Here is an 18,433-nt window from a genome sequence, read left to right as displayed (position 1 = left end):
TGGTTTCCCCTTTCAAGGTGTATTCTGCCCTGAAGGAAAGAGGTGGGGGAATCATCAGCTGGACAAGAGAATAGTGCCTCCTTATTTTGAGGGTGACAGTAGGGATTCGGTGAGCATGGGGGAATTGGAGAAGATCATAGAATCATGTTGGTTGGAAAAGACCTTTAAGATCATCAAGTCCAACCATTAAACTAACACTGCCAATCATGTTCAAGAGAGGGACTACATGAGACCTAAAGGTTTTTGCATGGGAGAGGCAGATCCACCCAGTGCAATTACTGAAGCAGCAGTAACTAAGTGTCAGCTACACAAAAAGAGAGGATAAATTTTGAAGTGTCTGCAGCAAAACCTCAATTTTCACCACGCTCCATGGGCTCATTTTACGGAAAGCTGTGTGGCAGGTCCAGCTGTGCCCAGCACCCGCGCTGCCTGCACGTGCAGCTGCTCCCAGAGCTACTGGAAGAACAACTAAGAATAGGGGCTCACCCAGATAACTGCAGGTTGCTGGGGGAATCCGGGAAATACCTCCTTGCTGCCCAGATCTAGATCAGGATCCACCATTTCAACAGTTCCACTCTACAAAACACGTTATCTGCGCCTCTTAGATTTACAAAACCCTATGGAATAGAGTGTGCAGGTGTTGAAGAAAGTAGACGTTTTATGTTGCTTATTTTTCAACCCGAATGAACCAGTCAAGGGTTTTGGCACGTTTGTGGTTGTAAAATCTAGGCATCCATAATACAACCCCCTAGATATAAAACAATGATGGAACGGAAAAAGAAAACCAGGCTCAGTTGCTCTTCTGAATGTTCTGCCTTGCATGCAAAAAAAATTCCAGTTGTAAATCTACTTTCTACTAAAATGCATTTCTATATATAGGACATGCTGGTGTGATTTTTTCCCCTTGTAATTCTGTTCAAAGCACTCATTATACCCTTAATGACTTTACCCACTGAATCCCACCATAAAACTTGCTTTGAATATACTCTGCAGTATGTGACCTGCACACCTTTCTGATCCCCTAAATACTGAGACGTGCCAGCAAACTTTTGTTGCAGAAATCAAAATTCAGAATACAAGGTCTACTTATCAAAAGTCCAATTTCCCAAAGATGATTAGATAGCCAGTAACAGCTCCACCATGGCCCCAATCATTAGCAGTGCTGAAAAGGATTTACCACCAGGTCTTCATGTGCTTTGACATTAGTTCATGTCAAGGCCAAAAAAAAGGAGTATGAAAGTACATTCAGTTCTTAACACTGCACAAAAGAATGAGCAGCTTACATAAAACGTGGCTCTCACTACTGCACATCTGTGTGCTGAAAGCACATCTCTATTATGTTTCAGTGAGACTGAATATTTTTACTAAATGCTTGGAAAAAAGAGAATACTTTTTTCTTTTGCTTAATTCAGTCTCATGAAACACAGATGAATCAATCCCATTTCAAAATGTATTTTACAACTCAGAACAGCTGTACGTACATTCTAGCTTCATCTGGCCTGGAAGAACAACTAACAGAGGCTGTGGGTGATGGAGAATGCTACCATTTAATGACCTAATACGCTTATCATATTTCAATATTTTTTGCAGTTGGCTGCTCAGAGGAGCTTGCTGAGGAATCTTCCTGCAGCCCAAGTGAGATTTAAAAAAGCTCAGGTTGCAATGGTTGAAAAATTGCTGGGTATAGCAATCTCACCCATTGTAGTGACTTTGTTGTTGTTTTGGTTTTGTTTTGTTTTTTCTTTTGTATGAGACTGTAACACACTGCAAACAGTCAAAAATGATTGATGGATTAACTTTTGCTTTCAAGTCTTTTAGTCTATCTCCTCCGTGAAGGAACTATTGGGAGTATTCTCATTTTCCAAGTGATCATCCCAAATAAACAGATTCTCCCTCAGATAAGATTTGCTAAGTCATCTTCCAGGATACTGGGTCTCGAACACGAATGAGTGCCCAGTTCCCTCGCTTATCTCTCTTTCCTTTTTGGTCTTATTCAGAGGACAGCAGAAGTGGAAAAGTGCAATGTGCTGCTGGCCCAGCCAAAAATATGACTTTGCTCATATGAGTGTATTTCTACTGGCTCAAGGCACCTGTTCCAGCTGTTCCCCTCCTGCAGGGCCAGTGAAAAGGCACAGCCAAGGATTTACTCCTCAGCAGACACCAAAGGTCATTTCTATTATCTTGCTCTGGGCGCCTAATCCAAGTTACAGTTCAGAATGCAATGCAGATTCTTTCATTACTGGATATTGTAATGCTTAAAAACATAATTTGGGATGCTCAGTTTAACCTTGTCTTTCTGTGCAGATACTCTAATATTTGCCTTTTTTCCCTTGCTATCTAAACATCAGTGACGACTTCTTCGAGAAGAGATGAGTACAGCACCAATAAGACCTCGCTGAATCTGCCAATGAAGGGCTGCAGAAATGCTTCTGGCAGTGTTGGTCCAGTTCTGTGCCCATGTCCAGGCTAACACAGAGTCTGAACCAGCCTGCAGCAGCTGCTCTGTCTTGGTGCAGCCCTGAAGGACCTGGAAAACTACAAGTGTTCACAGGTGGCTCCAGGGTAGCTTGTCAACAGCACAGAGAAGGGCTGTCACACTGAGAAGAGTGACTTTAGAGAGAACATGGCTCATAGTTTTGCGCTCAAGGCTGGCAGGAATCACAGGTCTTCCCAGAAGCACGTGAGCCACCACCAACCCACAAGCAGCATCTCCCTTGGCGCGATCAAATGGCTGCTCACCCCGGCAGAACTGATGGTGGGTTTGTGCTGATACACTACTGCCCTGCTCTGCTGACTGAAAAAAAAAAAAAATCAGGGGTAATTTACCTACTGCTTTACACTTGCTTGGGCAGCACTTAATGACAGCCATTAATAATTAAGGCTACATAATGATTCAGTCACAAATATTGACAGCTGTCAATATGACTCACAGTACTTGAGTTCGCGTGGGTTTTTTTCAGTTTTTAGTTGAAGCTTGGCAGGAAACAAGTTTCTCTTTTCCATTTTGGTTTTCTACCAGTAGTGCATTATAACTGAGATCCACAGAGGAAAAAGCCTTCCAGTCACATTTCTGGGGAAGATGAGGATGATGATCACCTCCATATCCCCCTCATCTACCAGCTCTTCCCAGGAGGTTTGGCACAGACGTTGCTGCTGACCTTCCTCGCATCTCACCACAGAGGCCCCACAGAAGTTGTCCCTGCTTCACCAAAACCTTTTGGTGCCCATATGCAAACAGGGACTTAAAACTTTGTCACACACCTCTTTGATCAGCTAAGCCATCTTTCTTTTTTATTTTTTTTTTTCTTCCCCTTATGGGATTGTGTCTTAATCTTTCCTCCCAGAGTTGTCCCACTGTGTATTAAATTCAACATTTATTAGAGTACCCTAAAGAATATATTGCACAGTAGAGACCAATGTGCAAATATCTGATCCACTTCTTAATTTATTTAGTATGTAAGTAGAGAGAAATAAGGAGAGAGAGGTTCACCCAGGAAATGTGACAGATGTTCAGAGCACAGCTGGGACTTGGCTTTGAGTCCTTCTCTAGTGTTAAGTAGGCTTGAGCGCGTGTCCCACAGACCATTTGGGTGCTCTGGCTATTCCGGGGCTGAAATGGAGACAGTTTCTTGCAGTTTTTCTCTCTCTCCCAACATTTTCTCTGATTCTTCACAAACTGCTTTGATGGTGCCCAACACCAGAGGAAGAGCTGAGCATCCAGCTGCCACCAAAGGGGACATCCTACCCTGCCTTTAGACATCTAGTTCAACCCTCTAAGCTGGCAGAAAACTAATCCCCTAAAACTGGGAATGGTCTGCTATTGGATTAGCAAACTGACCCAGATGTTCTAAGGACCTTATTTAGCCCACATTAGCTGCATTTTAATGAGCCAAAGAAAACCAAACCACCGGGACAGTCATTTCTCTCATGAAGAATGGAGGAAAACTGTCTAAAAGGTTGTTTGGAGAAAATTGCTCTGTCAAGAGGAAATCATGTAAGTAAATCAATTTTCTAGCTTGGGACCTTATCACTGTCCACAAATATCGTTGCTAAGACCCAGATACTACAGTCCTTTCCCTTCTCCTGTCTACATGTCAGCATTTCATCTTGTTCTACTTCTCTACTATTCTCCCTCTGTCTTTTCTGTCTTCTATTTTGGTTTTACTCTGTTCTTTAAAAGCTATATTTTTAGTTTAAGATTCAGATACCCCTTTGCACAATACAGTGAAAGAAAGAACAACTAGAATATATAAGGTACATAATTACCCCATCTACTGTGTTTATGTCAACTTTATGTGATAACCTTTATAATTCATCTCCCTGTAACGAATCACTTTTTGTGCTTTTTTATTCCTCTGTCCTGGTTTTGTTAAAAACAAGACCAGTTCTCTTTTAGTGAATTTTCCTTTCAGCTAAGTTCTTCTAAGTACTTTCTAAGTAAATGCATTTTTCTGAATTTAGCTACATGTTTTTTGAGACACTGTTTGCTCCGGACTGATAAGATGACCAATGGAATGCAGGAGAGGTTCATGTTTAGATTTATTGCTATAAAAACCAAGAAGACTGATAAGATTTCTCATGTCCTGTAAGTGAGACGGGCGTATCTGCAAGGAGGGGTGGACAGAAGAGGTGACTAAAACTGACCAACTGAGTATCCCATCCCATCCATGTCATACACTCTATAAAAGAGGGAGATCATGAGGGTCTCGCTCTCTTTGACCATAGCCGGCATCTGAAGAGGACTCTGCCTGTCGTCGCCACAATCCAAGGCCTGAGGCCCTGCATCCCTGAATCCAGCTCCGCTTTGCTGTGAAGTCCCCCCAGGACTTCAGGGTCCCTGCCCTGCAGCCGCTGGAGTGACACCAGCTCCATCCTCCACCGAAGAGGGAGGCAAAGCTGCTACCCCGTAATATCCAAGATTGGTTTTGTATACTTTTTCTATTTTCTCTATTTATTAGTAGTATTAGTAAAGCCTTTAAAACCTTCCAACTTGCAAAGTCTCCCTTCCTCCTTACCATCTTTCCTATGCGGGGAGGGTGAGAGGGCAACAGAGAGCATCTGCCACGGTTTATTGTCGCCTTGCAATTTAACCTTGACATCCTCCTGTATTGCTCACCATTTAAATCTAAGTTACTAGACTTAAGATAAAATATCTGAGATTTAGAGACAACAATTAATCAAGTCATTGGAAAGGGGTGTATTTTACTGTGCAGCAGCATCAGTGAGCTCTAGTGGCCATCCCATGCCAGTAACAGCTTGGTTACAGCTCACAGGGTTTGCAGTCTGGTGCTGTGCTTTACATTAACTTTTAGTCCTTGTCTTGCTCTCTTCTTCAAGAGGAGGAAAACTTTCGGGATGAGACAGTTCAGATAGCATCTTCCAGAACAACATCTACGTGACATTTTAGGGTCAGTTTGGAGGCTCAGCTCAACTCGAGCTTTTGTAACACCTTTTACTCCAGAAGCCATTGTGGAGCTGTGTGAAAGGTGAACCAGAGAATACTCCTGGGGAGGAAACATCGATAATGTCTTAAACCTGAAGCATGCTCAAGGGAGCTGTAGAAACTGTGCAGCAGAATGTCAGCCTTGCCTAGCTGGTCTTGGTGCATCCCTTTTGCTTTTGTCAGGTCACAAACAAGCCATGCCAGCCATGCCACCACCCTGATGTCTTCCTGGAAGAGTGCTCATGAGGGCAGATGGGATCTGTAGGAAAGCTCAGTTCAGGCTGAAGCTGTATGAGAACAGGTCCAGCATGTTTCAGCTTCTTCTTGCAGCCCAGTCTGAGGTACTTCAATGGCCCTCATTACTCTCCTGTCCTACATTTCATAGTCTTTAAGATATTTATCCATCCAACTCTTATTCTTCTTTTACATTTAAACCACCTCAAACCTGCACCACCAATTTAAACCACCTCAAAAGTGCATAAAGAGGTTAGAGACAAGACTGGTGTGAATTAGGTGCCTGACTCCTTTAACTGCCCATAAAAATATGGCTATGTCACTCCTCAGTTACTAATACTCTTAGAAATCTAGTCTGGACAGACCAAATCCCAAATTTCTGAAGTTCTTAGATACCTAAACCCACCACACCATTGTCACTCAGCTGCTACGTAACACTAAAGGCTGATAGGTTTCCATTGAATGGCATTTACAAAGCTACTTCAGAGCTAAGAAATTAGAAACAGTAAGGTAGAGGTGCTAGATTGTAAATAACAGGAAAATATTTGTAAATATGAGAAAAGGTGACTTTCCAAAGTCACACAGGAAAATCAGAGCAAAACAGAGCTCACATCTATAGCTTGCAAGGAGAAGGTTAATGCCTTTATGAGTTTATCATCTTGCTTCACTATTGCAAGTAGGTTGGTGGAGATCATGGAAAAATACAAAGCTTCTCATATTCCCTAAGGAAAAAGTCCCATGCAATTTAATAAAGACAGATACAATTTTCTGTACCATTTTCATGTTGCATTGTACCCACCAGTTTTTGTTAAAAGGGAAAATTCTGAAGTTTTATTTAAAGGATAATGTAATTTTTTGTGCAAAGGATATTGGTGTTTCTGAAATTATTTAGGCTTTTAGCGTAGTTTTCTGAGAACTCCATTTGAGGGAATGCTTTTAGGTAGAAGTCTAATGGTTTACCCCATTCCCTTCCACTCTGTAGGACTTTTCCAGAGGAATTCCAATAATAACACAAATGTTATTTTACCATGCACTCGTAAAATTACCATTTATAGTACAAATAAATCATAAATAAAATAAAGCATAAGCATACAAAGAATTTATATTATTTTACTACACTATGGTGTATAGTCTTCAATAAATCCTGATAATAAGGTTTTCAAAAGTGGAATTTCATTGGAATTATATTATATCATGCTGTATAATTACTGTCAGAGTCAAGGTTATGTTTTGCAAGCAAGGATCAAATAAAGCTGTCAAAGTCTTATTTAAATAGACCTTAAGCTTTTGCAGAATATCATGGTACCAGTAATAATACAAGAAAATACGGACTTTTTAAACTACTATGGCTGAATATAATTCAAATGTCAATAGAAAAAGATCCTTTCAAGCTCTTTATGTGTAATTCTTTACACTTGGTGAATAATAGTCAGATGACATCCATTCATGCTCTGACTTCTTAGAAAGGTTGAAAGTGAGAAGCATGATTATTAATGGACATGAAAAAGAATCTCATATGCTGAGAGATTAAAAGATTGGAACTGTTTACCTTGGAGAGCGGATGAATAAGGAAGGGTTATGATAAAAGGGTACAAAATCAGGACTAATAAAAAAATAGGAAATTGGGAACTTCTATTCACTCTACGTTGCAGCACAAGGACAGGGAGATTAATGAAAAGGGAGGAACAAAAAAGAAGGAAGGCAATCTGAACTGATAAAGTATTTTTTTAAACTAATCTATAAAAATCATTGCCAAAGGATGCTGGGGTTGGGAGATGAATGGACTCATAACTGAGCTGAAGTCTTATCTGACAATTTGCTGTTACCAACACAGATTTGGAAAGGGATTCTCCAGAATGGAATAAATTAAACTGAACTAAAGACAGTGTTATGAGATTGGTTTTTTTCTGGTCAGATGACCCCTTATATAGCTTTTCTTTCTGACCTACTGACATTTCTATTGCTCAGACATAGTCTGAGACTCTATAAAATGTTTTTATGACACTATGACAATTATTTGATTCCCTACTACAACCAAATTCTGCACAGCCCAACTGGGAGACTTGTCATCAGCCTTTTATCTTGAGCAAGGATGCATTTCCCAGGAAGAAAGGTGTGTTATTCCAGCAAGGAGTTAGGAACCTAAGTCCCCTTTGGGTAAAAGAATTATGGTGAATTCCTTTCCCAGATTAATGGGATATTGGTAAAATAGGTAGCCCTGAGATTTATAGCAGGTTCACCAGGCACAAAATTTTACAGGTCTGGGAACACTGTGTATCAATATTTCTTAAGTCTAGATCTCATCAGAGCTAGGTACACAACACAATGGTTTCAGTCATGCTAATAACATGAAGGCAGCTATGCAAATAGCATCACAACAACAGGGAAAAAAACTGTTTGTAGTGTAGGCCAGACCTTTGTACAATATGATACACCCCACAAAATCTTTAAGCTGAAGGTGACTCACAGGGGGCATGGAAGCAGCCAGCAGAACAAGCCAGTAATGACACAGGGACACATAAAGACCTCAGGAGCAAGAAAAAATCTGAAGGACTCCCAATTCAGAGTAATTAGCCGTCCTTCCAGGCAGCCATCACCGTCCCTAAGTGTCTTTAGCATAAAATCAGTTCCCTAAGGAATTATTCCATTACGTAGACTTCTAGGTAACTTGCTCTGCTGAGGTACAGGGTGTTCAGCACAATCAGGTACCTAAACATGAGAGTGCAGCGAGATTTGTACACCAAGTTATCTTAGCATTTGAATGTCTCAGACATCACATTAATAACACAGCAAAGACGTTTAATAGTGCCAACTGGTGCTCAAAAGTCACAACCATTTTAATGTGCTTCAGCAATGAGATAAAACTAAGAGATTCTGGTCTTCCTTTGAGTGTCCTCTCCGGGTCTTTGGCTGCTTCTTATCATCAGGATCATTTCTAGTAACTGCTGTTTTCCATTTCTCCTTTTCTTTCTGTGTCTTGCACTCCGAAGTCACTTAAAACTAACTCTCTGCCATTAATTTCCCTGACACTTTTGCTAACCACTATTCCACATGTTCACTCAGTTTATACAATCTTACTCCATACTAGTTTGTTTCCTTTGTTTTTGCCATCTTAGATTCCTAAAACAAGATATAAAATCCCTCCTATCCCAAAAAATCTCACCCTATCTTCAAGCATTGAGATCACTTTGAAATCAGTTTTCTTCTTAGGTAACAATGGATTTGTACAATGCAGCACTTTGTGATGACACTAATAAAACAGTAGCTTGCATCCCACATCTCATCTTGAAGCACTTTAAATGGTTATAAAAACTGATGCGAAAGTTATAAATAGGGATCACTTGATTCCTGGGTGAAATGCAGCTGCATTAGGATGAAATGTGGCAGCTGCATAAAAGAACACTGCAGCAGTTTATGACAAGAAACAAGGAGAATATTTTACCTAGCTGAAACTACTAAAAGGATTTATGAGATAGATAAAATTCAAATCATATATATATACTGGGAACTGACAAGGACACCAGGCTCTCCTCCCTTTAGTCTTAGGAAAAATGCTCTGGTATTGTTAATGGGCAAATGTGATTAAGAGCTTGGTTCTCTTCACGTCCTCCTCTTTCCCATTAGGATTTATATCCCTTTCCATACCTTCTGACAGACGCCCGAGCCTTGGCTCAGCATGGACTCAGGGGACAGAGGACAGAGAACCACCCACCCATTCCCCAGTAATGCGCTGCCCTTCCCACCTCCTTCAAAGCTGAGCACCACTGACTTCAGAATTAACAGGACTTTGATACATGACCACCGTATGTCCACTGAAAAATGTATTTCGATGCAGATATAGAAAAAGGGGGGCTTTAAGGGCTATAATATTAAGTATATTGTATTTTTAATGTGGAAGGAACATTATCAAATAGGAAGAGAAGGGGTAACAATCCAATCCATTGGGATCTATTCCAAGGAGCCAGTGTGGGCCAAATTTTGAAAACAGACTCTTATTTTTTGAGTTTTTGCTTTTGGGTTTCCACGTTAAGAGATCTAGGCAGCGTCTAAACTTCTACATAGCACGGACCAAAGAGTGGCCTGATGACCAAAATAGCTGATGAGCTCATATTGAAAAGGAAAATGTTGAGTCCAGCTGGTGTTTAGAAAACCTTCAGGTGTAACCTCACTTGCCACGCAGATGTGCTGTAAAGCCATTTTTACAATGTACCATTGATACTTCCATAACTAATAGATACTATTAATAAGCAGTCATTGAGACATTGTAGTTATATGTACCTATTCATGTCATATATTCATGTTACATGTTATATATTTTATACTGGATCACTATTTTTGAAGAGTTAAAGAGCAAGCGAGCCGACTGCAGGCTGCAAAGCAGCTTTGTAGAAAAGGAGCTGGGGGTCCTGGGGGACACCAAGTTGAACATGAGCCAGTAATGGGCCCTTCTGACAAAGAAGACAGCCAGCATCCTGGGCTGCGTTAGGAGGAATGTCGCCAGTCGGTCAAGAGGGGGGATCTTTCCCCTCTTCTCAGCACTGGTGAGGCCACATCTGGTGTGCTGGTCCGGTTCTGGGCTTCCCAGTAAAAGGAAGATACAGATTTACTGGAGTGAGTCTGACACAGGGCAACAAAGATGATTAAGGGACTGGAGCATCTGATAGCTGAGGAGAGGCTGAGAGAGCTGGGACTGTTCAGCCTGGGGAAAAGAGTCACGGGGGGAATATCATCCATGTGTATAAATATCTGAAAGAAAGGTGCTAAGAGGGCAGAGCCAAGATCTTCTCAGTGGTGCCCAGTGACAGGACATGAGGCAACGGGCACAAACTGAAACACAGAAGGTTCCTTCGAAACATCAGGAAACACTTTTTCACTATGAGGGTGACCAAGCACTGGTACATGTTACTCAGGAAGGTGGTGGAGTCTCTGTCCTTGGAGATATTAAAAAGCCATCTGGACGTGGTCCTAAGCAGGCAGCTGTAGGCGGCCTTGCTTGAACAGGGGAATCGGCCGACCTCCAGAGGTGCTTTCCTTCCTCAACCATTCTGTGACTCTGTGACTGTTCCAGGAAATGTGTAAAAATAACCCTACACTGACCCAATAGTGAGGAAGAAAAAATCTCTGCCAGCAACATCGTACTTCTCCTAGTGGAGAATTTCTGATGAAGACTTGCTGTAAGCTTCCCTAAGTCCCTTTTCTTCTTGAGGAAGATTAGCACCATTGATCTTAGGATGCATAGAGTCATAGGAAGGGTAAGCGTAACACCCGGGACAGGTGTAGCTAATAGTAAGTATATATGTATCAATTCCAACTGTACCACTACTGGAAACTTGCCATAGCTTTACACGTGGAATTATAAGTTTTATTATCTTTGTACCTGGACTAACTCTTTGATTAGATTGCTAATACTTTAATTACAGGAACAGTAAATTCTTCAATCTGTAGGCAAGGTATGTTTCTTCAGTGCACATAAATGGCACAAGGTGTTTTGTCTGGTACTCAGACCTCGAGATCTGGTTTGAATTTGGATGCAGCAGATGGACCCCACTACCTGCAGCTTGCAGGTACCCTCTGTCCTTGCACAATTTTGAAAAATGTCATCTTTTGCAAGGCTAGGGGAGATTTGCAGACAGCTTGAATTCAAGCAGCAGACAAGATGCACAAGGTCTCTGGAGTGGCCTGACATTCAGAGGGCTCCCAAGAGGACATAGTGCTGGTCTGAGCATGGATACATGTAACTCCAACTAAAGACAGAGATTTAATGTCTCTGGAAGTCAGGGTTTTCAAGCTCCGTGTCCTAAACCAGAGGGCGAATTTCAGACTTCAATGCCTTGCTTAGTTTTTCCACAATACCCGACCTGGTTTTCATGTGTGCAGTTCTGAAGTTAATTGGTCAGACAGTAATTGGAGCTCATCAGATGAAAGGCACTATGGAATGCAGGAGAATGCCTCATGGTATAATTTGAGTGAAAATGTAAACAATACTCCAAAAGATAGATGTTGTCATCGTAAACTTTCTCTCTGAATTATGCAGATAAGTAGAACAAAACGTAATTCCTTATCAACATATTAATTATTCTTTGATTATACCCTCCATGTGCTGTAGATGTTCAAATTACATGTGGGCAATCAGATATACATCAGAGAATCTCTACCCATCCAAGGTGGTCTTCCTGCTGTGAATTTATATTAAACACTGAACATTAATATGAAACTAACTCCTCTTGGAGATAATACTTTGATGTATTAACAAAAAAGATTTCTCTGTTCTTGTTTATCATGAATTAAGATTAAAGCACTTTCTTTTGGAGTTCTGTGTGAGATGAGTAATTTGTAGTGCAAGAAACATTGAAAAGATACAGCACATACAGAAGAGCTCAAATATTCCAGACAGAGTCTGAATCCATGGCATGTGCACAGTGAAAGTAATGAGAAGTGCTGAGCTCCCACCTGGTGTTATCAGCATTATCCACCATTATCAGCTGATTAACACTATGAGCTCATTTGCCTTCAGATCCCACTGTTGCCATTTTAGCTCTTTCCTTGAAAGGGCCTATTGAGAAAGATGTCCTGCGTATTTCTTCTGAAAAAACGAAACCCTAAACAGCAGAATGTCAGTTGTTCACACAGTCTGGAAGAAGTTGTCATGTACATACAATCCAGCAACAGTAGGGCTGGCATTATCCTGAAAGTACAGGCAAGAGCTGTACCTACACACCCAGATAATTTTTTTCTGATTCGCAACTATATTGAAATTATTATAATTGATGTACATCAACTTTACTATTATTTAGTCGTGCCTTGAGACTGTAGCGAAAAATAATTTATAAAATGAAGGTTAACATAATTTGTGTCTATCTACTTTTATTATTATTATTATTATTACTATTATTATTATCATTATCATTATTATTATTTCTGAGAGGTTTAAACATCAAAGACCCCTATCTGTTCAACGCTTTTTTCCAGCTGCTATTTACTACATGAATCCTACTAATGAGGGCTGCCAGGATGCCTTCTTATCACTGTACGAAGAAATGAAAAATCGGTAAATTAATATGAAGCTCAAATATTATTTTTTTAACCGGATATTCTGAACTTGGTCCACTTTCCTTTTGGGAGTTGGATTGATCCTATGTCAGGGTTATATGTGATGCAAGAAGTGGACTCCGCCATGAACGGGCGTTGGACCAGACAACCTCCATTGTTTGATAGTTCTACTACTTTTAAAAATTATTTCAGTGACTGAAGAAATAGCAGAGGCTTATGTCAAGATGTTATTGTGAACTAAATTTTACCCTTTGCTTTGACTGCACAGTGCTGCAAAAACAATGGAGTCACACTAGTGTGTGTTTTAGTGTGATCTAGTCCAGAGCCACTAATTACTGATCTTTATGGAGTCATGAGAAAAACAAAGATATTAAAGGAAACAATTAGTCACTTACTAAAAAAAAATCTTTCCTCACTCTGTCTTCACAAATGCACCCATTTTTATGAAAGTGCCTTCCAAACACTTCTGTCCAACAAAAAACCAGAACTAAATGTGGGAAAGTCAAATTAAAGGTTCTTTTTTTTACAGTAGCAGTGGAGCTACTGTTCATACAGCTGTTCAGAAAGTTTCCATCATCCATCATGTGATGGAAATTTTGTTTAATTTTACTGAAGAGATACAGATAAGATTCAGTATCAAAGCAGTGAACTTAAAGGCCAGAATTTTAAGGCTATTTCCATTTCCTAACTGGTAGGGTGCACATCTTTGAAGATGCTGGAAGTATTTAACTCCCATTTGCCTCCTCAAGCACTTTTGATGCTGATTGACGCAATCCTGCCTTCTGTTACCAGGTGGCTGCAGACATGACTGATTAGGATTGCAGTACACAGATAGTTTCTATATGCTTTGGCACATATACATCTAAATACACTTTGAAAACACGGAGGGAAGATTACAGAGCAAACAGTTTTACCAATTAACTGAAATCTTTCAGATATCTGAACTAAAATACTTCTAAGAGTTTTCTTCACACAAATCATTGGGTTTTTTTGTTCAGTCCCCTTTGCAATGAAAGCTGCAGTCCATACGGCTACAGAGCAATGCGCAGAAATCATGCTAAAGCAATTCCTGCATAATAGCTGTACATAAACATTTATTCGTGCATACTGGAGGCAGGAAGGAACAGACAACTTGGCTATGTTGGTATAGTTATTATTTTTAGCATTTTGGCTGAAGTCTCTAGTTTCCTTTCCATACATTTTTTTATAGCAGGCTGTGGGGGTTTTATGTGCTCCTTCAAGTAGAGAACAGGCTTTTAATTTAGTGAAAGTACTGGTTTTCTATTCTGCAGCTCACCTAGGTCTGTTTCCAGCTATTAACACCATTGTACAAAATAACTGTTCCTTATAATACGAAATTCTGCTATGGCAGAAATAACACTGGGTATCCATAGTACTGACACTTCTCATTTCCTTACCCTTGTTACACCACAGAGCAAATGGAAGCCAGATTCATAGGAACCCTGTAATTACTCGACTATAGTCATTGCCAGCAATAAAGCAGAATTAGCAAAGAACTAATTAGCGCATCACCCAGGACTAACAACACTCTACACTTTTTAACTGTTATTTTTAGATATAAGCAGGAAAGACATAAATTGCTCTTTTATCAAATAGCATGAGTGAGCTTAGGTAAGTTAGATGTTTGCAGTTATCACTCTACAACGTTGGAGTCTGCCTTCCAGCTCTGTGGCGTATATTACCCTGGAAGAAGACAACAGGAAGGCTGGAGACCTACCAGTGCCTGCTCCCTGCAGGTGCAGGAAACTGGGGCTGTGGGGTGGACAGCAGGAGACACCAAAGCTACTGAAGCACAAACATACTATTGTCACATCAATGTCCCTAGCTGGGTAACGGAAGGGAATACAGAAGTGTTGGCTCTGCAAATGGCAGTGAAATACAGTCCCTGGCACTTTTGAAATTGCCAGCTGAATTTCAGCTATTTCTTAATTTAATAGTTGATGGGAAATCAGTTGGAGAGTTTCAGTTGCCGTCTCAGGGATGGAGTCCCTTTGGTCTGTCTGCTGGAGAGCACATTCTCACCGGCCTGAATCACTGCTGGCCTCATTGTGGGCAAATATGGTTTGGTCTCTAGGCAGTGCTACCAGCTAGATATTTGGAAAGTAAATGACTAACTCCTTGCTCAGCCAGACTTTCAGGGGGAAATGAGACACATCACTTAACACTTACACTTCAGTTTAAAAAGGGAGAAAATGTCCTTCCTTACTTAGGAAGGAAAAATGTGAGACACGATATGCTAAAGTGTGTACTATGCTCAAAAATATGCTCCAGTAACCACATAGTTACCTTGCATGAGGTGGTCTTCCTTCCTTTACAGCTTCAAAAATCAGGTGGCATGGATATCAAACAGGAGAGGTTTTTTGGTGCTATTAAGGATTCGTTCCAGCCATCAGCTGATCTTTAGACTTATTTATTTCACAGGACTATCTGGCCATAGACAGACACAAGATACTTGCCTTTCCAACAAGTACTTCCCACGTGGAGTTATGAGTTGTCCTAGCCATGACCTGATTCCTGATCATTTAGAGAGCATTCACCAGATCAATGAATATAACTCCATGCTATAGTTCAAGGTCAGTTTAGTCCAAGAGAGAGGCTAGTGAAGTAAAAATAAACAAAGATCATGGGTTTTTATAAAAACCAAGAAGAGTGTTGAAGTGCATACTTGAAATATTTCCTCTGAACTCTGCAGTGCTGCTGGCACGCTGCTGTTTCAGCACTTGGTGCTTGTTCAACGTGTGCTACGTGGATGCACCAAGGTCTGTGTACATATATTTGCCAAGCAGAATGACAGAATTAATGTGACTATTTCTGAAAAATTGAGTGTTTATGGCTTGCTCAGTTTCAGAATATGTTTCATAATCTTCAGCACTCACAGTATGTCACTCATGGGCTTGCAACATATTCCCTCTGAACAGAAGCGGCTTTGTGCTCACCACTGAAGAAGCATGTGCTGTGTGAGTGCCATACTGTATTTTGGCAGTAGCTGTTAGAAGTAAATTTACAGAGGATTAAGGAGATGGAAGGCAGCGTGCCTCATACTGTAATTCTGCAGAGCATTAAAATACCCTGTTTAAAGAAGAGATGAGAGGTGGCTGCTATTCAAAATCTTGGGGCCCGAGGTTCAATTTGTTGGTCAAAATTTCCACTTGGACTTTGGGAAAATAAGTCCCTGAACAACGGTGGTTGCCCTTGGCCAGCAGGAGTGCGTGAGGACACCTCGCTCCTTCGGACGTCACCCCCAGCACGAGGTGGGAGCCATCCCCAGGGGTACGGGCCACCCGGACCCGCTCCAGCTGGAAGCTTCCCGCCGGCTGCTGCATCACCTCCAGGGTCAGCTCGGGCCCTTCCCCTTCTCCAGATGTGCTCCACGAAGAGCAGGATCCAGGGGCTGCTCTGGCTTCTTGTCCCCTCAAGGCCAGGAGAACGTATGCATGTGCTGAGGACATGAGCCATTTTTGGCTGTCCGGTGCTACAGTAACGGGATATACAGAAAAACACAAAGACCAAAAATTGGTTGTATATGCTTTGAAGGAAAAGGCAAAGTACTTTATTTTCCAAGTCTAGCCTTTTTCTAGACTTGACCTTGGTGTGCACTTTTAAGAATCTGACATTTTTTTGATGGTTTATTTCACTTTTGGATTTTGGCAGGGTCTAGCCTCAGATATGCCAGAAGTTTGATGAGATAAGTTGTTCTCCAGACAGAAACAGAAGCAGAAAGCAGGCAGTTGCCTACAAAAGATGGTCTCTCCTACAGATTTCACTGCAAAAATGCCTGGCTCAGTTTCAAAAGGAGAAGCCAAAATCTTACAATGAAATCTCAGCAAAATGGAAGTTAAAGATTCAAATAACGATCCTAAGAGCCCACATGTTGCTCTGAATCCGCTGGTTAAAACTGAACTCATGATAAAGTTATTTTGATTTTGGAGATGGGCTACATTTTGCAGTATTTCTTTTCACTGTAATGGTAGCTAGAAATCCTGGACCATGGTAGACTACAGCCACTGCATTATGCTCTGAAAACTCACTACCAAGTAATCACACTTGTGTAATGAACATTACAGCTTATTATTTTCTGGTAGAGCTTAATCTTTAAAGATAAGCAATAACCTAAACAAACCCACCTGGACTCTGCTGCTTTACCTGCACTGGAGAATGCGCAGGGAATCCAACACTGCCAAAAGGTGAAAATTTTATCTGTGATGCTCCATTGGCTGACTCAGATTTTGGGAACAGAACTGAGATTTTCATTAATCTTTCTGCAACTCCAAGCCAAAGCCAATTGCTAAAAGTAGCCTCAAAACAGAGCCTACAAAGCTATTATTTGTTGAATGTATTTCAAAGCATTTCCTTCATTCTTTGTTTACCAATCTGGCCTTTCCTCATCAGGGGTAGAAAAACATAACAAATGTTTATCACCTGCAAGCTCGAATCCCCCTGGAAAGAACTTTTTCAGGAAAATGTTGTTGTGGTGAGGACTTTCAGGGAGCGCTGGAGTTTTAAAGTTTCTCATGATGTTTTGCATTTTTCTTCTAAATGAACAGGAAAAAACTCATCTGGCTCTCATTTGAATTCTCAATAGACTTGAGAAAGGAAATTCCAACCAGAAGTGTATTCCTACACCTAAAATCTATGTGGGAAAGATGCTGTATGCTTGTCTCAAACCAACAGCAGCCAGGAGAATCTGAGTTAAGGCTGGGTCAGGAACAGACCTGCTTGTTCCCAGCAATGGTAGGAGTCCCAGTAGAGGGGCTGGTTTGATAAACCAGGCTTCCATAGGTCATATCAGAAGCTTAGCATTAAGTATATGCTTAAACATCTAGCTGATCTGTCTTTACAGCAGCCATTTTGTCATCCACGTAGAATATTTATTTATATACATGGGGATTTCTAGATATGAAGGGTAGGAATGACCTCACCTATCTCCAGCTGCATTGAAACTATTCATCTGAAGTGCTCCTGAAGGCTATGGAGGGAGGCATTTCTGTGAAAATACTTATCTATCTTAATGTCTAAAAGAAGTAAAAAGTGCCCAGAGGTTGTGCCCAGATAGTGCTTATTCTTCTCTAGGAACTATACAGAGAATTTGGGAGGAACAGGCATAAAAAGCCAGAGACATTTCCAGTGAGATGAAATAAATTCTTCTTTGAGGCATCTCCTTTTAGTGTACTGTGTGACTTAAGGTACATAGTTTCGCCTATTTGCATCTGATTTTCTCCATTTGCAGTGATGGTGTAAATGATCTGTATCCATGTTTGCAAAGGGATTTGAGATTTATGTAGGAACATTCCTCTGTAGGTGCTCAGTGTTTACCACAAACAGCATGTATTTCCCACACAAAGCATGCCATTGAATTAGAGTTACTTGACCTCAGAATCCACTAATCTCAAACACAAGCAAGGAAGTAAGTACTTGAGTTGTTCACCCCATCTGTGGCTTATTCATCAGTTCACCTGCTGGTTTCCATAGGATATTTGTGTATCGCATTTACCAGAACTAAGTTCAACTTACCAAGAGTTCCCCAGCAGTTGACACTAAACATTCTTGGTATTCAGGTTTTTGTCTTAAGCTTATAAACAACTCCAAGCACTTCTAATTTTTTAGAATTTGCTAGCAAAATGCTTTTCTTCCCCCAGAAAAACACAGGCTGTCTCCCAAAGATGTCAGCTCAAAGCACAGGGCCAG

At 40.9% G+C, this 18,433-nt stretch overlaps 1 protein-coding gene across 5 annotated transcripts in view; it reads right to left on the bottom strand.

The window, feature by feature from the left end:
* Positions 1 to 18,433, bottom strand: part of STARD13 (StAR related lipid transfer domain containing 13) — a 307,752-nt gene that overhangs the window by 40,149 nt on the left and 249,170 nt on the right. The gene's annotated exons all lie outside the window — the stretch shown is intronic.

Source organism: Caloenas nicobarica, chromosome 1 (assembly GCF_036013445.1).
Source record: "Caloenas nicobarica isolate bCalNic1 chromosome 1, bCalNic1.hap1, whole genome shotgun sequence".
Lineage (NCBI taxonomy): Eukaryota > Metazoa > Chordata > Aves > Columbiformes > Columbidae > Caloenas > Caloenas nicobarica.
Note: the sequence above shows the minus strand (reverse complement) of the source record. Positions and strands in the feature narration are given on the sequence as shown.